The 26,702-nt window shown below is 33.2% G+C and overlaps 1 protein-coding gene across 1 annotated transcript in view; it reads left to right on the plus strand.

The window, feature by feature from the left end:
* The window catches only part of Sema2a (Semaphorin 2a), a 115,034-nt gene that overhangs the window by 14,762 nt on the left and 73,570 nt on the right, over nt 1-26,702 (plus strand). The gene's annotated exons all lie outside the window — the stretch shown is intronic.

Genomic DNA, 26,702 nt, shown 5'->3' on the forward strand with positions numbered 1-26,702 from the left:
TAATAGTAATGCAATGTAATATATATTTAATTTAAAGAAATCATTAAAAACATCGACCGATAAATGCCCTCTGCAAGCCGTTGGTCTCCTCTTAATAGATCGCCTCAATAACCGACAAAAATACAATAAAATATAATGACATAAAGAGATAATTTGGATATAATTTTAACAACTCGCCCGATTAATTCCCGATGTACACCAAAATAATAATACAAGGAGCGTCGATCTGAAAATTAATTATAGACTGCTTGTACCAGGTGTTCGCTCTGGGGCATCCGAAAACTGTTTCAGAGGACTTGTCATGTTCGCTGTAAGATCCAAGTGTTACAAACGTCAAACGTTTTGAAAGTTTTGTAAGAAATTTGCTTTATGATATCTGACAAATTGATGGTTTTGTAACGGTGAGAGGTTTTATCGCATAGATCATTGTGACGAGTAGAACAGTTACTACGTTGGTGAGCATGAATTTGTTATCGGAGAGCTGATTAAGAAACTTTGTAGTAAAATCTATTTTTATTTATAAGTATAATAAAAACATATGGTACACCGGCAAGAGAAGTGTAAAACGTCCACCCAGGAGGAAGACAGACGAACTTATTAAAGTTGACAGAAAACGCAGGAAAACCTGTTAGAAACCTCTGCGAGAGGCCTATGTTCAGCAGTGGACGCTTTACAGCTGAAACCATCATCATTTTTCTTTTAAATGTAAGAAAAAGTATGTTCCTCGATTTATTGGCTGCTTCTTTCGTTCATGATTTGTTGTGTGTATCACAAACTCGTGGAGCAATAACATTTACTGATTGAGTCTGTATCTTCATAGTCCCTTTCCATTTTATTTTTTCGCTGAGGATGACCTTTTCTTTATTCTAGGGAGAAGAAAATCGAAATATAAGTAGTGAAGTAACAATTTGATAACAATTTTACAACACCTATGTGTATATGTATAAGTATGTGTATAAAATATCGTATATAACGTTAAATTCACTTTTAACTGTCATAATTATTCTTATTATTCCAAATCTACCTATATTATTTGTTATTAAATAACATAAAAAATCTAGGTTTAAAAATATGTTTATAAAGCGACGTCAAAACTGCACCTTGTTCTTTAGTCAGTCAGCCAAATGTCTCTTAACCATTGTCTGTCAAAATAATGTCGCAACCAGCGGAGCATAACATCAGAGTACCTTACAAAACAACTTTAAATATTGAGTTAAGCGTTTTTTATTATGAATGTCATCATGATGTTAGCCGATAGAAGTCCACTGCAAGCCATAAGCCTCACATAAAGATTGCCACAATGACTGGCCACACGCTGCCCGCTTCTAGAAACTTCCCGTGAGCTTGACAGTTCAGCCAGCCATAATAACGTTTTTAAAAAAACTCATTTAATAAACGTAGTTACTGTCTTAGAAAGAATTTTAACTTGCAATGTACTGAAGGGCGATAAGCCTTATAACACATGTTAATTCGTTGTTCCACGGATTACGTAAAAGATTAGGGCATCGGTATAAGACTACTACTGAATGTTCGTGGAACCAGTATATAATCATTTAGTGTAAAAGGTTTCGGTAACCAGTTCAAACGTAATATTTCTTAATCATGATAATTGTAAAGTGTAATTTCATTTTGTAAACATTTAAAAAAAAATATTCGTTAAAGTGTAAAGATAACACTCTTTTTATACAAAATATTGTCATAATTACATGGGCGACTGCTCAATTAATACGCACGACTATTAAATACTACTAAACTTTAATTATACCTGCATAATTTTTTTAATTATTAGTGTTTTAGTAAGTTGTATATGTTTCGTATCGTTATGTTATGTATATATCGTGATGTGAAATAAACTTTATATACCTATATAGTTTTACTAAACAATATACACAAGAAAAATTGAGTGACATCGCAACATTGTATAATGAAAATTAAAATGTTTTTAAAACAATTGATCCTATTCGATTTATAACATGATTATTCACTTATTTTAACAAATACAAACGGTTTATAACAAAGTCAAAAACGCATGAGCGATTTTTAATATAACTTATCATTAATATTTTTGATTTATAACAAAATTGTAACTACCATCACTGATCGCTGAGCATTGTTACGTTTCGTCGTAGATGTTATAATAGTTGCTAAGGAAACTGCACCCCTACAAATCGTCCAGATTCAAAGCAGGTGTTGCTAAGCTGCAGAGTATTCTTCTAAAAGTCAATTAAGAATATAAAACGTTTATAAATTGTTAAAACCGCAAAGTAATAAAAAAGCGTCAAAGTATTACTTTTCTATTTTACAATATCTCGAAGTAAGATACTATGACTATGTATTATAAAATAAAAATATATGTATTTATCTGTTACTAATGAACATTGAAGTAATTATAAAATATTTTTCTTTTTGTTAAACTCCCATTTCTATATCTCTGAAGATTCGAGAAATTTACATTTCGTTCGAAATTTAAATTATCAAAATGCAATACTCTTACCATTATTAATTTAATTTGGCCCAAAAGTCATAATTCTATGAAATAATGATGAAAATGAATCTCCTTCCTTCATTAAATTAGAGCAGTCCCCTGTACAAATAGGTAACGACTATACCCGCCGTTGGACCCAAATTATATTACTTTATTGTTATTCTTTTTTTTACTTTGTTCCCCTAAACTAACGTAATTGGCTTGGGATCACGCTAGCATAACTATAAACTGAACTATTGGATTGGTTTTGTGAGTTTTATTGCCTATTGTATACTTGCAATATGTTCCGTAAGTCATCTATAAACGTTACTGAATTCAAACTAATTTCACGGCACGGAGTTAATCCAGCTAAACTTCTATTTATTACTTTTATTACTCGGAATTGTATAAAATTTTAGCTATCTGTATTTTTAGTTATGTATATTTTTAGTATCATATTTTATTTTATTTATGGTATCTTTTGACCACAGAGTGCCTTATATAACTCTTGCTTTACAATAAAAGGTAAAAATTGCTTTTTCGGTGACTTTTATTCATATTATTATCTACGTAGGATTATTAACACATGCCATTTATGTACGTCCTAAGAAAAAATGCCAAAAGAGCACAATTTGAGAGAAACTAAAATTATATTGAACTTTCAGATGGCTTCCAAAATTAAATCGACAATCTACGACTTGATCAAAGAAAAGCCTGGAAAAAACTCTGGAAGCAATTTTTGTTGAATAGTGGCTAGTATTTAGTAAGTTAGTCTTAAGATGAAAATTTCAGAAGCGCAGCGGAAAATTTTGTATACTCATACATAAGTTCTTACAATATATATGCTACCATCTAATCACAACCCTCAGATAAAGAAACGATTAAGAAGGAGAATAATTACAACCAGTTTAAATCCAGAGCATCTTATAACCATCCACTAATTAAAAAAAATTATATCTTTTTCATTTTAACTGAGAAACGCCCACCGCGAAGCATAAGTAAAGATTCTCCAGAAATCGCCACGACGACCCGTTCTGCCACATCCAGCAACTTCACCCGCTCCAAGCATTACAGTAATTAACAAATACGTTGGTGTCACACTTATACAAATTTAGATTGCCGTAATATCCATTACTTTAAAAAATTGCCGTTGGGAAAAATAAATTATACAAAATGTTTATGAACACAAAATCAAATGTAGTTAGGTACGCGACAACCATCATCTTTTATTCGTACATACTTTTTTTGAAGAATATTCGAATGGTTATTTATGAAAATGAATACGCCATTATTAACATGTGTACATATTACTATTATTTTATACTTCGGTTACTGATATAAAAATTGTAATACTTTGATAAATTAATATCAAAATGATCTAGAATCATTATACTTCGAGTGAAAATTTAATAACTATGGAGTAGAGACCACCGGCGCAGCGTGGAACGGACAAGATAGACAGACGATCTTATTAATGTCGTCGGAAGACTCCAGAGATGTCCAATCGGTCTTATTGTCAATCTATAGGGACGGCCTATGTACAGCAGTGGAAGTTATGAGGTTAAAATAATGATGATGATGATACCAAAGCCTGGAACGTTTCATGGAACAACACAATTACCAATTTATTCTTAATAGAAACGATTTAGTAAATACTTTGAGATTTAAAAAAATATAATTGTTAGTAAGAATAAGCAATAATAATTATAATTGTTTTATACGTCTTTTAATATATATGTATATTAAATCTAGAATTATACGTACTAAAACTATTTTACTTTACAAATATACTTATATTTCAAAGCCTAATATGATTATTACACTCGCATTATATAATAGACATGCAACAAAGCCGCATAATTAAGGCACAACACAGGTTAATATGTATGATAGGGTATTAATATACTAGACGCGGCTGTAATCGTAATGTAATGAAGAGCTCATTGTTTCCGAGATCATTGGGTTTAATAGAGACGGATCATGACGCCGAATCGTTTATCGAGTGGCGGTTGGAGTGCCCTCGAACCACACGCCGATGTCCGCACGTCCAATTCTAGTGCCCACTAGTGCGGGCTCGTGAAATCAGAGCGTTGTCCGAAACAAACGTCTAGCGCGAACCCTGTATCAGCGCATTGGTTAATTGAAAACCTTTCGTTCGAAACGCACGTCGCCTAACTCGACATTTTGATTAGTATCTATCTCTTATTCTTGTTTGATTCGCAGACGTGACTCTAAAAATCTAAAAAAATCTGCCGTATCCCGTACCCACACATTCCTTATAAGTGTAGAAGAATTAAAGAGAATTTAGAGCTCATTTGTTGTTAAGTAGTGTATAGTACACCCTATCCAAAAATAGTTTCAGGAATAATAAATAACGTAATGTTATCTTGGTTAGAAAAACCACTTTTGAATTTCGGATTACGACGTATTGAAATTAAATATTGTTTACTAAGTATCCTTAAGTAACTTGAAGAAAAAATCAGAGGTGCAATATACAATAACGGGAAACGAACCCGCGACCTACGATTCTAAATCTCATTCCTTTACCTCTGGGCTACCACTGCTTAAGTCATTTTATTTTCGTTAAATCAACTCGTTGAAGGTACATGATACGAGTAGTTTTTGTGTGATTACACTCTAACAGTCGTTTTCATAGCTCTGATTTACGTCAAACTATTAACAGTTATGGACATGTGTTTTAATTTACTATGTAGTTTATATAGGAAAAAACATTTTACTACTATATCTGCATATAATCCATTTTTTTCTCCCTGTGACTTAAAAAAATTTAAAAAAATAATTGCCGAATTGAGGAGCCTTTGATGGACTTCTCGAGATTTGAACATAACAACACACTTATCAATTAAATTTTATTTATATAAAGACATTAAACAAAGTATTTTTTGTAGATAAACAATACTTCAAGAATTTTTTTGGGCGAACTGCTAAAATGAATTAACGATAGAAAACCGTCTTCTCCAATTATACGGAGCGACGTTTACTTTTGAATACTTTTTTTTTCTAGTCTTCTTGCAATAGCGTTGCTTTAGTTCATCGCTTCTTTACGACTTATTTGATATCATAAAACGCTAGTTCTTATACGTAATGTAATGTAACATAAAATTTATCGTTCATTATTCATAAATAATGTCTACCAGAATTTAATACAAACATTAACTAGTTACTTACAACGTAAATATAATTGTAAACATTCTTGATGTAAGAAAACTTTACTTCTTTTATTACGTTAACGATAAATATTTTACTAACGAAGTTTAGTCTATAAATTTCAGACAACAATTCACACTAATAGAGAAGTTGACTTAAAGCCTACCACTAGTCGTCAATTGCTTAGATTATAAGCATGACATCGATTTAGCACCCGTCGAATTAACACGATTGCACTTGACAACTGAACTCTTCGGCTATCACGCTCAGTTCTCGTTTGCACTACAAAAACAATGATTAGAATTATAGCTTCATTTTCTGTAGGTAAAAATCATCTTATCCATTTTATTTCCTCAAAATATCATGCTTCCAAAAAGAAAAAAAGATATAGATTTTTAATTCAACTTTTAGAAATGTATCAGTTCCACTTATTCCCTTTTAACCCACTTTTATTAACGGTTTTCGTTTTATCCCCGGACTAAGATATTTAAATGTAAATACAATTTACCGGGCTCGGTTATTTCAAAGAAAACGAAGAAATAAAACTGGAAAGTATAACCGCTGCAGTCAATTACGAAGCTTAAAAATATCGTTGGCATTATTCTGTAGTATTAAAAAAGAAGGGTTCTCAATCCTTAAAATCGGTGGAAACAACTTAAGATTCCGCCGACTTAAAACCACAAAGTCTTTGTTTTTACAAGAGGATTGCCACTCCGCTAACCCTGAATATTTAAGGTATTTTGTTAATTTCCAAATCCTCCTTTTTAACTCGACTCGGACTCGGAGGAAAGTCGGTATTCACCGTTAACAGTTTCATGATTAATGACTGAAAACTCTTTGATGGCTTTTTAATTAGAGCTAAAATAGGGGTGTTATACTCGGCCCGGGTGGTTGCGGGAACGCTGGTGCGACCAATGTTATATTTCATAGAGGGGAGAGCGGCTTCGAATTTGCAAGGCTAATAAATTGCGGAATACCTAGACCTTATTGGCTTAAAATTTAATCGTTCCTATGGGTAAGGATAATATCCGAGGCGTACTATTGACATCATTTCTACTGAACTATTACTTTCGCAATGTTTGAAATTCTTCTCACCTTTTTGCTCTGCTTTACATAAGAGTGTTTACTTTTCGCCAACACAAGAATCGAATTTCTAACTTTGCATTACAAATTTATTTCCTCCCCTGAACTTGCCTTTCAGATTATTCCCATTCTTCTGTGAAAACAGCGATTAATATTCAATATGAACAGCCTATTTGAATGATTGTTTCTGTAGGCCCGCTATATAAATTGAGATTGCCTTGATATTTGTCGGCTCTTTACAATTAGAAATATATTAATGTTTAATTTGTTATAAATTTTTAATGTTTCGCTTTGGGTTTAGAATGATTCACTTTTAAACCGAACTCTGTATAAACAATATAATAATCTTAAATATTGTTTGCTCATTCAAATAACTGTAAATCTCTCTTTCAATTTTATAGTGAAGCGTTTGTGAAAGTCACCAATATTTCGTTGAAGCTACGAAAATATTTCCATTACCAACGTTGGCACATCGAAAACAATGACTAGTCAAAAAGTTATACTAACCAGCCACTAGGAACATTTAGGAGAAACAAAACATTTTTACGATGCCGGGATAAGGTCGACGTATTTCGAATACTTTTAAAGTGGTATCGATCTTTTAGCAAAGTCATTGTATCTTATTTGCATAAGAATACTCCCCTAGTGAAACTTCAACCTCGACGTTTGCTAATTTTGAACAATTTTCTCGTTAATTTATGCATTTAAAATATCCGGAATAACGCAAAAAGTTGTAGCGCCGTCGGGACTCAGATGTGCCGGCGGAGCATTGTAATGTATGTTCGTTATTAGAAAACAAAGTTTTAAATTCGCAGTAATCCTCTTAAAATTTGATTTATTTCCAATTTAAATCATAAGCTTCTTTATAAGTTGTTTTATTCGATACGCTATCGGAGCGGAGAATTGTTAATTTATTTTCTCATGTATCTTGTTTGAAACGTTTGAATATTTCGCAAATTGATATTCCTCGAATATTAATTGTTAAATAATAATCTCCGCCAATACGTAATTCTAAGAGTTATGCAACGACTTTCTGAGGCAGACGAATGATCGGCGTGATCTTGAACCATCGTTTCCCGAAAGCATAACCTGGAACGAACTATCCGAAATAACATGGTGCTAAAGAGTCTGGCGAGCTCGGAACGAAGTTACTCATATCTCTAAATCGCGCAATGAACGATCACTAAACTATTTTAGTGGATAGAAATCCACATAACCCTGTCCTGCCCCAGAGGTCAGGGTATTTTGCACATTCGTATTTCCGTAAGAGGGAAAAAAATGTAATTATAATCTTTAACAATTTTGTAACCATAATACAAGCTTGTTTAACAAAGCTTTACTTTTAAATTCGCCTAGAAATGACAATTGTCTGTACTTGTGGTTATGCATATTTCTGTGAAATGAAAATAAAAGAAATAAAAGAACTCAATATATCTTAAATTTTTTTATAAATGTTCAACTTCATTTTCAAATAGATATTTAATTAGTATTCCTACTTCATTAACATTTCTATTACTTGACATTCCTTCCTCGTGACCATAGACGTTGGGTCCATACCCAATAAAAAAATTATTTTCAATCTAATGATATTAAGACCTTTATCATGATCAATAATAATTTGTTTTTTAATAAAAGAAGACATTAAAGTAGGACTTTTTACAAGTATCCATATATAATTTAATATCCATATTGTTATAGCAAATTTATTCTTTATTATTTTTACGTATGTCATTTAATTATATGTCTTGAAACTACATTATGAGAAACTAATAAAATATTGAATTTTCTTTAGAAAAATACTTATTAAATTATTTTTTTGCTTAAAATCACGCTTAAGCTCGTTAGGCTAGTAGTCGCTGAATGTGGTTAGCACCAAGACCAGTTAAAATGGCGATCTTTAGGAAGACAATTTGCGTCTATCGGCTAATATTATGATGATAGTTTTGATGATGACGATGGTGATAAATCGCAAATAAATCAAGGTATACTTTTAATTTCATTTGCACAAGTAACCGTACAAGTGTATTCTATGCAAAATAAAGTTAAGCCTACAATTTGAGAGTCTATGTGTTCAGCTTATACAAATAGTTAAATAAACAGTGTTTGACCGGAGCAATTAAACTCACATTATCTCATAAAATATGTACAACGCAAGTCACGCGTTTCCCCCGCCTCGGCGTGGCTCAGCAATTTGCCTAAGCTGGTAACAAAATGTTTTCCTTTCGCAACTAACACAAAACAATTTCTCACAGAGTCAGCTCTGTCCACTCGACATCCGTGGAAGTTTAACTCCAAACAATAGTTAGCGAAGCAACAAAGAAAGTTGGTGGACTGCGGTGGGTTCGTGTGTGGACCGACTTAACGCTTCCACCGTTTGCCGTGTTTTACTACGTATAAATAGCAACTGCGTCCGATACCGTGTCAACATAAATTTACATTTTGTATAAACAAACTTATACCATTATTTAACACAGTAGCCAAAATGTTATAAAAAGTACTGTAACTCTACAATATAGTCAAGGTACAAGTATTTTTTTTTTATTCAGAAATATTAAGGACTAATTGGCAAGCGCAGCAAGGACAACAAGCAGACCTTGTTAAGGTCATGGAAGGTGTTAAAAACGTGAGAGTCCAGGCCCATTTATAGACGTCCTTCGGCGAGAACAATGATTATGATGTAGAATTCAGAAAGTTGGAAAACATTACAGTTGTCACGCAATGCTAGTAATGTTAATATATTATGAAGCAATTCATGTTTTGTCAACCTAATTGCAATTTATCAGTGAGAGGTAAAAAATCGCAGTCTGCGACCTCAAACAATCTTTGGTCCTCTCGGGAATTCTTTGCGTGAATAACAACTGGTTACAAACGGTGAATTCACATTAGGCCAGTGCTAACGTAGCCTCAATAGGAATAAACGTAATTTGCAGTACTCGCACTATAATTTAAATTAAAATAAAAAAAATAACAATATTTGCACACGAGATTAAAGAAGCGGTAAGCAATGGTAGTCCAGTAGTAAGGACTGAGACTTGCGATTGTGGGTCGCGCGTTTGATTCCCGGCATACATTATAGGATTGGCTCTGCTGACAAACAAGTTTTCGAAGGACAGGCAGCAGCGTCATCTGTGTACCATAATACCACACACGCCATCACGCCTGCGAAACAGCAATTATGGTATATGCCCCTATAGACATCTTTGCGAGAGGCTTATGCCTTGCAGTAAACGTCTATAGAGTAAAAAGATGACGACAACTACATTAAAGTATTATATGTACGTTATATAAATTTACTACATAATAAATATGTGAGATTAGTTAAAGTCAATAATACAGTGAGAAATCTAATAATAAATAAGAGAAGTGAAGAAATGTATTCGGTATATTGCGTAAGTCATGCATCACCCGCAAAATATAATTCAATATATCACTCGATTAGCCGGACGAAATATCATAAGTCAAGTTAATATTAATCGACGGCGACTCAAGGTGAGATGGAAAAATAAATATTTCTCGGCGAAGTCGAGACGTGACTGTAAACTTAATTCGGAAAAATACTACAAGAGTTTTCACTTGCTACGAAAGTGTATGTGCGGGGGTCGCTGATTTATTTGCGGGTATGAGGCGTGAAGCAAATGAACTGCCCGTGTTGGGAGATATACGACGAGACCGCGCCGTAACTAGAGGGGTGTGAAGTGGGTGTCTTAGATCATGGCAACCGAGGCGCGTCGCTTGAGCCGCCGGATCATTACAGTATCTGTTGCTTCAAGGATTTGCAAATACGTACTCAACTCACCGTTCACTTAACTCGCGACTTATTAATTAATCAACTCGTTAATTTTTGAGTAATTACCTGCACTACACCAAACACAAACTGTCATATTATTAATTTGTGAATAAATGATACTAATTGCGGTAGTTTCTAATAAATAACTGGTGACTTATCTGCGTGAACTATTTCTTATGGAAGCGCATGAATCGTCGTAGTAAGCCACAGTCAAATCCCGTTTCCCACAGAACTGTCATCTCCGACCGGCGATTACTCAAGCTTCTAAGTGCCGGTCTCCACTTGTTTTTCTCGCTGCTATCCTCGGAAACTGTAATTTATGCGACTTAACACTTCTACTCCCAATTCGGAAATTCGGAATCGACGAGTATCCCAAAGCAAAACCGTAGGTTTATTTATGGAGCGTAGAGTTAAGTTTTAAACTAAAAGTTGTGGGTGCAACGGTCGGTAGACTTTTTTGCTTTAACTTGTTACTTACCCTGCGGGATAGAAATTCTGTATGTTGTATTTTAAAGTTCAGTTTTTTTCTGAAGCTTTGTATATTTACTATACAATTTTCACATGATAAATATCACTAGTTTTATTTGTTGTATAAGATATTACTGATTTAAAGTCAATATTTGAATGGTATTTTAAAAAATCAATTCATATATTGCGAGTCACTTTGCTGTAGCCCTTGTTCTGTGCAACTGTTTGTTTTGTGTATTGACTAGCAATCTATTTTCGCTAAAAGAGAACCAAACAAACACCGTCGAGGAGTGGGCGCCGGCGTGATTGCGCCAAGGAACCTGCTACACCGTGTTTGTTTATCCTCCTTTGCCTTTGATTAGCTACTTTATATTAAAAGTTAAACAAAAATTCTTATGTCACTATGATCGAATCAAGATTTTTTGTGCTAATTCCGTAATAAAATATATTTATTATTAATACATTCTTAGGAATTCTCTATATTTTTCAAAACTTTAGAAAATTTAGTAATTTCAGCAAGTTTTTTAAGATAATAAATTAAAGATCCTATGAAAGACAAAATAATTTATTAATAATGAACTTTTAATCATTATTATCATCAACTCACCCTTTGAATGCCCACTACTGAACATAGGCCTCGCGCATAGATTTCCAAAAAGAGCAGTTTGACGCGGCCTTCATCCATTGTCTTTCGACCACCTGGTTCGTCGACCTGAACGTCCTTTGCTACGTGATCCCCACTCCAGTTACTTAAAGCCATGGTGGCCGTCTGTTCTATGTGCCGTATGTAACTTGTGCACAACTATTTTAGATATTAGCCAATTCGCTGGGCAACGTCGATTATTTTCGTTCATCCAACGGATCTTCTCATTTTTGATTCGATCTTGTATAGATATCCCAAGCAAATCCTTTTTCACGGCATGTAAAAACGTAAAATATTGTAAACCCAAAAATATTTTCCTTAACTTGTAATAAGTTTACTATAAATCTTAGTTTTAAAGCGTTATATGTTTCTATAATATCTAGTAAAAACTATGTTATAATTTATTGCGTATGTTACTTGAGCTAAATTCATACCAAGAAGTTACCAAATAGTTGAACAATACTTTGTTCACTATTCCAGGTCGTCAGAAGACGCTAAAAGCCCCTTATTAACAGTCCTTTCGGAATTCCAACGGCAGGCCAATGTCCATCAATGGGCATCGTACGGCTGCAACGGTGGTGATGATGATAACAAGTTAAAATGTTAGGGCAATGGCAAACATCCTGAAAGGATAATACGAAGCTGCGCAAGTTTTGTAAAAAAACTGTCCAGTTTCAAAAACTCATCTCATATTCTTATATTCTTTCGTTATTGTCTAGAAAACTGTGTTGCCGGAATCAATTTACATAATAGATCTGTAAAACATGAAGTAGTCAATATCATACTGTCACATTAGAAATTTATTTGGTACAAAAATATCAGAGTATTATATAATAAACAAATGATGTAATGTCCTATTTATTTATATTTAGCTGTTAAAACGTTATGTTAATGATTTTAGCATTCTTATCTAGTAAAAATTATAGTACGAAATAGATTCTAAATCTCTTATTCATTGTTTCCCTTATTGATATCAAGATTGGTCTATATTCTATCTATTCCTATTCAGTTCCGATCACAGAAGAACGTGAGAAAGAAATTTAACGAAAAAAAAAATTGCAAATGTGTTTTTTTTAAAGATTATAAAATGACATCGTCGTTCCAGCCCATGTACGCCCACTACAATGAGTAGGCCTCCCCCAAAGATATCTATACAGAGATATATCATAATCATCACGTTTGACAGTCGGTTTGCTATAGCATTGCGAAATGGCCTGATGCCCATCTTATGGAAACTTGTTTGTGGGTAGTGGCAATCCTATATAATTATTACACAAAGGGTGAATCATATAAGATTGTATCCCGGGAATCGAACCTGCGATCTACGATCCTTAGCCTTAGTCCTCTACCGTTGGGTTACCACTGATCGCAACAAAAATACGTATTCTGTAAAATTGACTGGACGCGAACACATCATTCCAATGTGTGCTATCTTCTATGGAGTCATTTACAATATAGTAACCCTAGCCACATAATACGTTTTTTGACAATTTTTATTAAATTTTACAAAAGAAACATCCGAAAAATTTGGTAAAGTTTATAGTACGTTCAACTCTTGTTCTTTTGGCTCTTATGACTGTTAAATTTTAGAATTTTTTTCCTCTATTTCTAAACTATTTACTTCATCATATCATTTAACATTGAAAGATACGAATTTTTGATATGGGGAACAGAATGTTTATGTTTCCAAAATAAAAAGTTTCTACGAGTCGCAAAGTAGCCTGTGAATGCCTAATATATGCGCTATTCATGATTTAGCAGCATTTGTATTTACAAACACAAATTTTTTGTCTTATATAAATAAACTTGCTGGTTATCTATATCAAATAACCAGTGAAAATCAAGTCTGAAGTGCTGAAAAAGATTAAGAGTTTTAAAAACATTTTACAACAGTGTTGGAGTGAAAAATGTTAAACGTTTTAACTTTCGTCCCTCTCCGCTCTGCGAAATCTTGACCTAGAGTTGTTTTTCTATCGTCGTCCCTTTGTTATTCTACCCGCCGGTTTGATTTTGTTACACACCGTCCCGCCCGTTAAGTTGTAATTACAACCGATTTATTTGCATGAACCTTATTGAACGAATCCGGCGCTTTCCGCGCAGTGGATAGAGTATTTAAATCTTTTAACTGATATATTTTATTTCATACAGCAAATTTTAAAATTGGTGATGGCTACGTCTTTCAGAAACAATTTAGAAATAAATAATTATCTAATTTTTAACTAATTATCTATGATTGGAACATACTTACATTGTTTTTAGTATTATAGTGCATTACATAGTTATGAATATAATAACAAAAAATCCTTGAGCTAACGTAACCTAATCCGTAAATTAATTTCAAAAACCATTTCAATTGCAGATTAAAATCGTTGATTCTAGAATATAGCATTTACAGTAAGTTATTAATTATTTTCTTATTCTTAATATACGATAGTAAACACGATAGTGCACTATTAAAATCTATCATAATTATTTGTAAATATAATTAAATACATAATTCTAATGCGCTACTACACATGTTCTATGATGATCGTGAATAGACGATTTTGCTGAGTTTTAATATTACAGCGATGGAAACGAAATAGCCTTGTCTTATTGACACAAGCCTTTTAAGGTTACATCACGCCCACCACTCGAAAGCAACAATTAAAACAATAAGTACGGAGGGAGTGAAGGGTGTGACTACTCAGTGGAAGACAGATTTTACGCCGGCAAAGCTTTGCGAGCTCTTATACGAAGTATGCCAAAGGTGGGAAAATTATGTGACGTCACGATCTTGCTGGAATGTAATTGAAATATAATGGCAATACTGATCATTTTTTTACTTCTCGACTTTGAAAATAACAGTTTGAAGTAAATTTATTTGTTTTTCTTAGCACAAATATTCGGTACAAAGTATGTAATATAATTTGTTAACCTTTCTTGTTAAGTTTTAAAGTTGAGGTAAAAATGACTTTACATTCGATCATCGTTTTTTTTAACTAACCCATGAGATATATGGTACAATTTCATCTTTTTTGAACACTTCATGGATAATTTAATGTGAAAATAACAAGTGTAAATACTATAAGAGAAATATATATATTTAAAAAAAATCAAGATTTAAAAGGAAACTTTTGACGTCGCACACGTATTTGTTGCCCTAACTGTCAAGCGGGTTGAATTTCATATCGCGCGTCAAACAACAAAAGTTTCTCGTATGTACCGCGTGTTGCTAAAACAATGAATGCAATGCATGTAAAAAGGGGTGTCGCCGCTACGATAGTTCTCATGGCGGCCCACCGATGCGGAAGGAAGCCGCACTCCATTTTTTTCAAAATGGCTGCCTGTCAGACGTCAGACTGACGCAAGGATCAAGAAAAACAAGATGGCTACCCTCCAGTAAAAGGGTTAGTTAAGTTATTTCGTTCAGTGTTTTTAAATCATTGCAAAAGGATCTGTGGTTAGTAAAACTGTATAACCTTTGTCTATGATTTTTTTTTCAGATAAAACAGATAATTTCAAAATTAATTGAATACATAATTTTAAAATTATTTATTATATTTATAAATACATAACCTTCTACAGTACCGTCTTATAGAAAATGTTCAAATTAAATTGCATAATTATATCAATTGTATTACTTGTAAAATGCTAAGCAGTGTGTTTTCCTCCATTACTAAAAAAACATACAATTGTTATTGCTTATAATTAAAATTAGTTAATAACGTTTTATCATAAATGCTTATATTTCCAATACTTTGCTAAAGATTTTTTGACTTAACAGTAAATATAAAAATTTGCTGAATTATATAGTACTATTCAAACGCGTTATAACATATGAATTAAGATCTTTAGCCACTGTGAAAGGCTCAAGGTTGTCCCGAACCGTATTTTGAAGCGGGTATTTCTCTCAAAGTGAAGCAGCTCTTAGGGCAACGGGCAGGGCAATATGAAACAGACCGAGGCACAGAAGCGCTCTCCAAAGGGCCCGGGCGTCTCGGATGTCGCTGTGAGAGACCATTCGCGGGGCCCGGCCACACCCCCCACTCGACTCACACATAAGCCTACGAGCGGTTCGCTTTATTTATTATGTACAGTCATTAACACCACTGCCATCATGGCGGCAAGTTTTTTAATATTTAATTTCCTTCTTAGAACGCGTCGGTACCACTTATCAACAATCCGAAATTGACCATTGACCATTGAATTCGTAATTAATTTCGATCTTCCAAATGACATTATACCTTAAATTGTTCTTGCAATTATTTGTTGAACTGATTTTGTTTATAATTCGTTTCGTGTAATTTGCCTTTTGCGTTGAAAGACTTCTTTTAATATTACTTTAGATATTTAATTAAGTTCAAAAATTTACGACGAAAGTTAACACTTCTTCTAAACATGATTCATGTAAAATCGGTACTGGGGCATGTACAGCGGGTGTATGAAGTACATGTTTATCATTATCTACCTAATACGGCTTCATTCCCTCTACCCCCAAAAACGTAACCGAAAATTGTATACGGCTTCTAAGTCACGTAGGGCAAAATGGCGTCCGTTTTTTTTAATTTAGCAGTCCGTTCGTTTGCACTAATTACATTAGGTTTAAGCAACTTCAGCATTAAGACAACAAAATTACGTAGCCATTGTTAGAGATATGAAACTTCTACCCGAAAGTTTTTGAGCGTTGCTAGCCGCAAGCCCGTCCACTTACGTTCTTTGTCGCAAAACTATGCCGACGACATTTAATGTGTTAAACCTGGAGACGTACTGTGAAGAAAAGTCCCTAACGCCACAAATATCCGGACTTCTCCTCGTCTGTGGCCTTATGGCATGCCGAATTTCGATTGCTGATTCTCCGAAATTTATTTCATTAAATTTAATTTTAAACTCTAAGGGCGGCCGTTCGGGAATTCGGTCAGAAGCAAAACGAGTCAAAGTTCACGAGTACCTCGCCAAATTAATCTTAAGGGAGTTTCGATGTTATCCTGCTCCGCGGGCTTCGAATAGGCTAAGTCCGTCCGACGTTATAAATTAACAAACCCTCGCAAGTAATTAAGCAGGAGGTGTGCTTCACATTGAATTTAACGAACAAAAATTCAATTAACCCAAATTGTGTTAGAATAATTTTTCAACTCGGCTTATTCCTATTTACATATCTCGTAAATCTAAATCAACGTAGTCCCTGTCTTGTCATCAAGCTCGAATCCACTTCTTTGCACCGAAATAAAAATAAACAGCGTAGCTTCAAAGAATGTTTGTTCACATTATATTTTAAATGTTCACGAAAATCTCTAAATTTATTCTAATGAATAAATTTATTCTTGCTGAAACATATATTTACAAACAGATAAGTTCTCTCCGTTTTTTTTTTTTTCTATAAATAATTAAATGAATATGTAATGCTATTTAATGATATATTATAAATTTATTATAAGTTTTTACGATCCCCCTGCAATACTTTACTGCAAACAAAAATTATTATCACAATTAGTAGAAATGCTAATAACAGTAAAACAAAATTTCGTAAGTTCTCTTTTGGACCGTCTAGTTAAGCACTTAGATAGCAGCGCCGTTATCGGCTGTGTTAAGAATACCCTTCTCTGACATTGTAGTTTTATAAGTGAAGTCAGAAAATTAAAACTTTAACTGATGGGCAGATAATCTTTAGTGTTTCAAAGTTTTATTTATAAGAAATGGTTGGTTATAGTAGTGAAAGCCTTTCGAATCACCTGCATAAGTTATCGCTATGAAATAAATTAAATTAATATTTTTTTTCTATTGGCCAATACCACAGACCAATAACTTCTATCAGAACAAGTCAACATTACTATCATCATATATATCATATATATCATTACGTTATGAAATATTTCTGCTACCATCGATTATCGATAAGAGTGTGTCGTACATTAGTTGACAGGAAATAATCTATGCATGCATTTACGCCTTTAAAGATTTTATACCTATAACCAATTAATTTGTGTGTAAAAGTGTAAAATAACATATTTGTATCTTTATGAAGCCGACAATATAAGGCAACGCTATAAAATCGTTTTGAACAAACAAATCTTTTTATTATTTGACGACAATCGTTTAAAATATGTTAAAAACAGTATACCGCATGAAGTTACATTTAAACTTCATAATTAACACAGTTAAATATCCATTAAAATTCGTCAAATGAGTCGCCATTCCATTTGCATATTTTGCACCGTCGGTGGAGTTTTAGCGAGCAAACGCTGTCGGTTAATTTTCTAGAAGTCCCACGTCGACGGTGCCTCGGAAGGCTTTCTCCGTAGTCCGCGATATGGAATTAAATGTTGATTAATTTCGTGCAGTTTTGGGCTGCGCGTGTAATTCAAAACATATACAGGTGGTTCATTTTAGAGGCACTTCGCAACTAGAAACTGGTTAACGCGCCAAACATGCGCAAACTAACTAGCCGTCGCTCTCTTGAATTTTAATCAAATTAATTCAAGTATGTTCAACAAAATTTTTAATGTCCTAATTGAACACGGGATAATTGTTAATAAGTATAAAAGCTTTAAAATGGTGCTTGATCATTTGCTGTCAATCAATGTAGCGTATATCCTAACGAAAAATGAAAAGTTTCAGAAATTATAAATAACGCAAAGATAATAAAGCAAGAAAAAGTGTTAGCAAAATTCGGATTACTATATATTAAATTAATTATTTTCCATAATCTGTCCTTGTAGACTGTGTACTGCCAAAAATTGCTGCTTGCCGTACTCTAATACAAAAAACAATGTAACATATTTTATAGTTATTAGTTTATAATTGATGACTTGAAATATATGTAAAATTTTTAAAGTTTTTACTGACAAATGAGCTATAAATTCGCCCATTTAAAAGTTACCTATAGCGGATCATTCTGTATATTATACACAGATATATCAGTGGTAACGTAGTTATGAATAACTTATTATTACTTAAATAATCATTATTTCTTCAGAACAATCTCTATCTATCTAAACTTGGTTGTTTACCCGTGCCTTTTGCGAGAGTAATGCCATATAACTTATAAGAACAACAACCTATATAACTTAAATTTACTCGATATATGAATTAACAATGAGTACATGAACATTGTATAACAAACAGTAATAAATAAATGCATCGAACACGTGATACTTTGACGTCATCCTGCACGCCACGCAAAGACTCAAGGGATCGCTCTTCTGTCAATCACTTAACAAGCAGCCCACAGACTGCATAAAATATTTACAAACCTATTTCTGAGTGGCCGCGAATCCATTAAACTGGCCTTTTATAAATGCTCACCCTATCATATTGCATAGGGTGGACTTAATATAGCACTGCTAACTGGTGGTCGTTACTTATTTATGTCCTGATGTCTAGACACGTTAAATTCCAATTTTCCAATTTTTGTCACGAAGTTACAAATAAATTGCAAGGTGAAACACCATTCGAAAATTGAAATTTATTTTCAAAAATGATATTTGGGCAACCAAGCTTATTGACCATCGCCAAAAGTTAATTCGAGTCTAACAAACGGTCTGGCATCTAATGAAAAAAAAGTGACAAACGCAAACAACTTATTAAATTAATCATGGCGAGCTTCTAATGTAGTTGACGTTAAATATACGATTCGTCGTCATTATCATTATAGCCAAAAAACGTCCTTTGGTCTCCTCCATAGATTTCTTACAGGATCCGTTGAAGTCTGTAAACAATTGTTAGATCTTAAATGGGATTTTTGGCATAAATCAGTGAAATTGAAATCGTACAAAAGTGGCTTACATGTAACGTGTAATTTCCTCTTAAACCCGAAAAATCCATTTGCATCCAAGGAAAAATTTTATGACGAATCTGAAAGAACTTTTAGTGCAAATAACGCCCTATCAGTCCTACTCAGAGTAAATAACGAGTTGAAAAATGACAGTAATAACTATAGGGATAATGAGTGGGGCGGAAATACCCTGAGGGATACATGGGGCGCCTGAGTAGACCAAATGTCGCGATGAGCATTGCACAAAGCCGTTCACGGCACCCACAAGGTAAACAGACGACTAACGTTTCCAGCGAAACATTTTGGTACGTTCTTTATTGAGTTTTTCTTTATGTATTTTTTTATAACAGTGCAGTATCATTTATTCCATATTTTTATATAAACGAATTTTAAAAACCCATTCTAGTTTTGAACAAATAAAAATTTTAAAATTAATTCCTGCATGATATGTTGTAGCTTCTAAAGTTATAATAGTTATACGAGAAAACACGTTTATCTAACATAAAATAATAAAACTTTTATGTTGGGAACACCTTTAATAAAATATACTTAAAGATACAAGGTACAAACTTACATAAACGCGAAATAACATTCTGTACTTTGAATGATTGTAGAACTTATTTTTGTGATTTTTAGAAATGCACTAGATTAATAATTTTAATTACATTTGCTAATAAACTTTATTTCTTATTTATTTACAAGTGAACAGTGAAGGATGTTCCGGGGCAGGACATTAAGTAAATTAAATGATGCGCACGATAAGGCCGCCTTAATGACTGGAGTTTTCTTATCAGTGCGACTCATTTCCACCCAATTTTGCTTAACACGGAGACGCAATTTTTGGCCTCTTTAAACTCGTAACAAACGCAGAAAGATGTAGCTTAGAGATTTGTCACCAGCCCGTACATTATGAGCACTTACATTAGCAGTATCTCAAATTGTCAGTTACGAATGCCAGTGTCTGGTACGCATAATGTCGTATAACCGTTCGCTGTAATCACTTCTTTTGACGACGCTTCTTCTGACTGTCATTATAAAAGTTACCATAGCAACGCCTAGTCAAATAAAAAATGATTATGAGACTTCATCCTTAATGAAAAACGTCACAAGCTTTTTTTATTTCAAAACATAACGACGCATAAAAACATCAGGTCTATCCAAAAGCTTAAATATTATTTTTTCGGTTATATACAATACAATATAAGACGATTTAACATACTAATACGCGTATTTCAATATTGAAATCATTCCTTTGAACATAGTTATCGTTAAGTAAAATGTTATTGCACTTTGCGTTACACTCTTTCAGACAGAAAAATAAAACGTTTATTTTTTATGATATTCATCGCATCTCACGGACTGTACAAGTTTACCGAGACACGAAAAACCCAATTAAAATTTGTTTGCGAATGGCTGAGCAAACGGAGCAAAAATTGCTACAACGCAAATAAAGACTAGGTAAGCTTCTTCTCAATTTTGGTTCATAATAAGATGTTCATTAAAATGTTTTAGCGAAAGGACAAAGTACATCAAGCCTTGAGTTATGTATTGTTACAATGGAACTTTTTATGTTGTGTTTGCTAACACTACATGCTTCAACTACATACACACGCGGCGTTTAAATTTGAGATAAAAAAAGTTATTTTAACTTCTTGTTACAATGATAATTTTAAGCTTATAATTTGACTATGATACTATAGTTGTTATTTAAAATGTTTTGATTTATATTTCAATACATAGTTTTGAACAATCACTCTGCACAAATTGGGCATTCTAAAATATGTTAGATTGATTGATTTTTTCTATTGGAATGCAACAAGCCTTCTCGAAATACAACAACTTCTAGCAGTACAAAAACTAGAACAGATTATATTAAGTCAACAAAAATTAAATATTGTTCCGAATTTTGAAAACGCTTTCTTTCTATTTCATCATTACGTTAATTTATATTACAGAAACCATTAACTTTTTGAAAGGATGTACCGTACGTTGAAAGCAAGTTAACTATATATTCGCCCGTTTAAAGCTTCATCTTGTATACATAAAAACCTACATAAGATCTTTGTCAAAAATTTAAAAAAATAAAAATTCCCAAAAACATAGCAGAGAATCAAATGTGACAGTAAGTATGAAAGGATTTATTTATAATACTTTTCCAGCTTTCCAGTAATAAAAATCCATTAAGAAATAGTTTTTTTTTTTTCAATATTGATATTATTAACAAAGAGAATGCATTTCGCATCGGAAATTAATCTATATCACATTCGAAGGCCCGTCTTAACCCCCTGGCAACTGGAAGACATGAAAATGTACTCATTTGTCAGATCTTCCCCTCTCTAGCGAACTGTCAGAGGAGGCCTATCAAATATCATTTGAAATTAATCTAGGCTACTTGTGCCCTTTTTGCACTAAGTTCTGAATATCTTTCGATTTATATTTTAGTGTAGTTACATATTTTATAACATTTATTCTTTTAAAAACAAAATTCTCCCTTATAGTCATTTAGACTAGGAATTTCCTGGTTCCTTCCCATGTTTACATACCTAACTGAAGTCTGAAAAAAAATAATATGTATGCTTATTAAAGAATATAAAACACACGGCTGCATGGTTCTAGAGTGGAGACTACAGTCCTACAAGTGCCGCGTAAGATGTACGCCCACAAAGTGAACAGACGACTTCCTTAAGTTCGTCGGAATATGCTGGATTCAGACCGCTTACAACCGGTCTTATTGGAAATCTCTAAGCCAAAAAACAGGAACTTGCATTGTACATCATATAGCTGAAATGATAACAATGGTAAGAATTATTAATAAAATAAAACTTTGTTCATATCATAATTATTTTATTGTCCACGTCAATAACGCAAAACTCGTAAAGCTATAAAAGTTTTGTTAATATATTGTTAATTCCTTCAAATATATTGTACATTCCTTCTACTATCTAAGAATCGACGTCGGTGGCCTTAGGGCTTTGAAACGTTTCTACGTTTAGGACGCCACTTAGACGGCTTACCGCGTCTACCCGGATCATTTCGCTCGCTGCCCCCTCCATGTATTAATATAATCGCGGGAAGCTTTATTTTACTCTCTCTAAGACCCCCTGGAACATCCGATGTATGGATGTTATAAGTCAAGTAAATTAATCCCTATCACTTGAAAATAAAATGAAAGTAATATCTCGAGAAGTTAATAGAAATTTATTATGCTCTCCCCTGTGAGTCGCTAGGTAGCCAGATTTAAGATAACTATTTAGATTCTTTGTATGTTTTTCCATTTTCTGAGAAGGTACGGTCTTATGATTGTTCAAGTTCAGAATTAAATATATTTCGTTACTACGTTTTAATTAGTCTTAAAGCCAAGTACAATTTATTCATCTATTTATTAACCATCCCATCCATAATATTACCAGTGATTTTGCTCTCAATGCTTCGTTTATTATTGATCAATTCTTTGAATCTCAATAATATCTGAGAGTGGCCTATGTTTAGTAGTGTTTTATGGCTAAATTGATAATGATGACGGTCAAAACACTAAACACTGTACCAATTGTTTAATATAAAAAACTAAACTTATTCTGTTCAATTAATCGTCATCGCCATCACCTGAAAGATAATTGCGATACTGCTATTCAAACATCATATCTTTTCATTTTTTTTAAATCTCTTTTGATAACTGATGTAAACATAAACGTACTAATTTAACTAAAAGATTATGAAAATAAAAATGCAAAAAATATATGCGGTTATGTTCAACGACATGCCAAATTCAGTCCAAATCAACTTCAAGTGTCAGTTCAATCAAATAATTTTCCGCTTTTCCGCTTCCTTATTGGCCGTTGCATCGCGGACCACATTTCAAACAAATTGAAAATCAATTTACCAAAGGGCGCTCTTCGAAATAGGCAGGCGAGGTTAAGGAGAAACAGAGCTGTGAGTATCTGTAAGGGTAGAAATAGGAAAATACATCACCTTAAAGCGAGCAGGGAAGATTCATATCAGACAGGAAATTCGACGCGCTTCCCGCCTCTGCGGAGTGAATTTTTTCTTAGAAACGAAGCCAGCTTCTAACGTTTTCACATATGGACTTCTGAATCATGAGTTTTATCTTCGGTGAAATATGTGCGTGAAAATTTATTGAATGTTACCGGCTTGTTTACGTAAAAGTCGACTGAATGGAGCATAATACTTTTAAAAAGTATCATAATAACATGTAATGTTAATTTAATGCTGAAAATTATTTACATATAATTCTTTTTGATGGGCGCATCGCTCTTGGCGAAGTGTGTGAATAATACGCCCGAGACGTAACTTAATTTTCTGCATAAAAATTGGCATTCTTTTGTACTATTCGTTGATTCACGCACCCCATCGCCACGATACCTACAGCGATTATTATTGCGTTCGAAAACCCATCAAAAGTTACAATTGAAAAGTTAAAGTATTCCGGGCGGGACGTTAAGCCTCCCTCGGCATATACAAATGAAATTGGTGTAGGAGTATTTTTTTGTGTATTCACTCACTCTTATAAAATTACAAATTAGTGTTTTCAAAAATAAAGCAACGCTTTAAATGCACTTTATTCAAAAATATATAATCTAAATTTTATTTCAATGTCTCGATTTAACTTGTTTGTAAAAAGTAGATTTTTAATTGCCGTTTTAATTAAAAATGAAACAAACAAAACTAAATAAAAAAGTTATTTCTGTAGATATCTGATTATTGTTACGAACTAAAAAACCTCAGCGACATTCCAAAAAACCTTCGATATTTTTTTGTTAAAATAAATTACCCTCCTTCTAGCGCACCTTAAAACAAGGAAGCACCACCCTGAATAATTAATAGAATGGAAGGTTAAATTCGTCTAAGCGTCAACTTTTCCCCAACTTTTAAAAATACGACACAGTCAAAAGTGCGGTCACCGTCAACGACGTCTAGACCTTTTATCTCTAAGGGTTGTTCTTTATTTAATTTCTCCTATTTTATTGAAGTTGACAATGATTTAGGAAAAGTTTTAGATAGGCGACGTCTATACAATTTTTAACGTACAAAGTATGCTGTTTGATCCTGCTGGGTGAATTTACGCCTTCCCAGTCAATAAAATTCAACGTAACGCTTTGCGAACGCCGTCTACCAAACAAGATTGTGAGAGCAGGTAAATATATTTCGAAAGACACGTTTGTTTTCCAAAAGATTAGGGAATTGTACGTTTTGATGAGTGATGGACTAGCCTGTTTATATCTTTTATACTTTCAAAACCATTTTAGACAGCGTTAATCTTTTCGTTTCTTATAAATTAGAATCTTTTTTTGTACTACATGCTTCTTCGAGGGGATGTTGATTTTTAATTAATCATTACTCTTTATACAATCCAATTCTTTTGTATAAAAAATAACAATAGTACGTCACGTGACCAATACCTGATATCATATCGAAAATGTTCTATTGGTTCGTACTTTTTTATACATACAAGCAATGCCCTGTAAATCCCGACAATAATTTCCCCTGGGAGTTCACTGTGGCCTTTGACAGGGGTTATTGTGGACGGCGGGGGTGACTGGGACCAAGAACTTACCTAGGGTACTTCTCAGGGGTCACTTCTACCCTTTTATTGTTCCTTAATGTTTATGGTCAACGAAAGGGCATAGCGAAAGGTCAAAACTTAAGACAAAGCTCCAGGGTAAAATTAATTTCAACACTAATATTGCTGCCCAAATTACAATTATTTATATTTTACAATTTTAGTAATAATATTTTGCAGCTTATGGAAATTACTTTTTTGTGTTACTAAGACAAAATAGTATTATCAAGGTTAACGTGAAAATGTATTAACATAAATTATATGGAAAATACAGGGCGATTTGTTATATCTTGGTAAATACATAGCTCATTTATCAGCTAAAAGCTTTAACAATCATTTCCAAACACTGTATATAAAGTGATATCTCTGAAATATGTTGTTATAAAATTTTTTTTTTAACTGTAAAGCAACCAGTCAGTAACTTTTGACAGTGCAAAATCTGCATGGATAGATAATAAACATAATACAATAATTAATATTAATACGTAGTGATTCGAATATTGTAAACGCTACTATATTATCATAATGTTACTTTTTATTTATGATTCATAGCAAATAAGCTGTACATTTACTCCTTTAAAGCTTTTAAATCTGTAACCAATCACCTTATTTTTTTTTTAACAAAAACACTTCTTAACTTAGACACGTTCAAAAATCATAGTAATAAATTTTTAAAATTACCAAAACTGTATTCATGAAATTTATTATATTATTTATAAATAGCATACCAGAATCTCAAATGAATAAATTTAGGTTTAATGTTCATAATATGTACTTTCACATTTTAATCAGGTAGAATCTAAAACAAAGGTGAGGCAACCCCTGCGGATCTGGCATGAGTCTTTGAAGCGGTTCGCAAGCACGAAGCCAATATTTCTCGGCATATATGAAATGCAAATATAATTTAAAAGTTTGCATATTTCCTTAGTGCGGCTAAGAACTCGCGCCTACAAAGCTAGCTCGCTTTATACACAGACTATCATCTTAGTTTACTCTGTACATTTCAAAACACATTTTGGTGCTGTTGTCTCAAGTTAGTAATATTTTGTTCATTCGTATTTCTTGCATCTATTAAAACCAAAAATCAATGTTTATATCGTATACATAAAGTTTTCAGCGGATCCTGGACAAATCAAATCAGAGAAAAAATTATTGTTTTTTTTTTATTTTCTATACTGGTTTTAACACTTTTCTTTACATCATTGTCTTCATTTCAGCCGTAGTACGTCCAATGCTGTACATACCTCTCTCAAAGGTTTACAATTGGAAGCGGTCGGCATCAAACGTATTTCGATGACCTTAACGAGGACGTCTGTACTTGTTAGTGAACGACTTACACTGGTTGCCGGACCATGATTTCGACTCCACAATGTAAAGCGTATAGTGACTGTCTCCGTTCTCCCCGTTTCGCACACTAGCCTGCCCACTGTCGCTTCAACTTGTGAATCCAAAAAACTGTAAACCTGCCATTGGGGCCTGAAGTGCGAGACCACGTTTCTATGCCGTAAGTCATTACTTGTAATGTAAATTGGTCTTAGACTTTCATCTTAAAGCATGGAGGGTTATTGGTCGAGATGGCGTCTCAAAGTGGTGCGGTGGATATCTTGGCGTGTTTATTAAAAAAAGAAAATTTTCGTTTTCGTTTAATAATTTCATAACGATAAGGCACAGGAATTTTTTCAGGCCCGTTTTGCTTCTACTACGTAATGATTTAACTCGAAAGGATACTACTGCATGGTTAATTAATTCCCTTAGTCG

Source organism: Battus philenor, unplaced genomic scaffold, assembly GCF_028537555.1.
Source record: "Battus philenor isolate CCGP_79_NKW_IND1 unplaced genomic scaffold, ilBatPhil1.0.hap1 SCAF_11, whole genome shotgun sequence".
In the NCBI taxonomy this organism is placed as follows: domain Eukaryota; kingdom Metazoa; phylum Arthropoda; class Insecta; order Lepidoptera; family Papilionidae; genus Battus; species Battus philenor.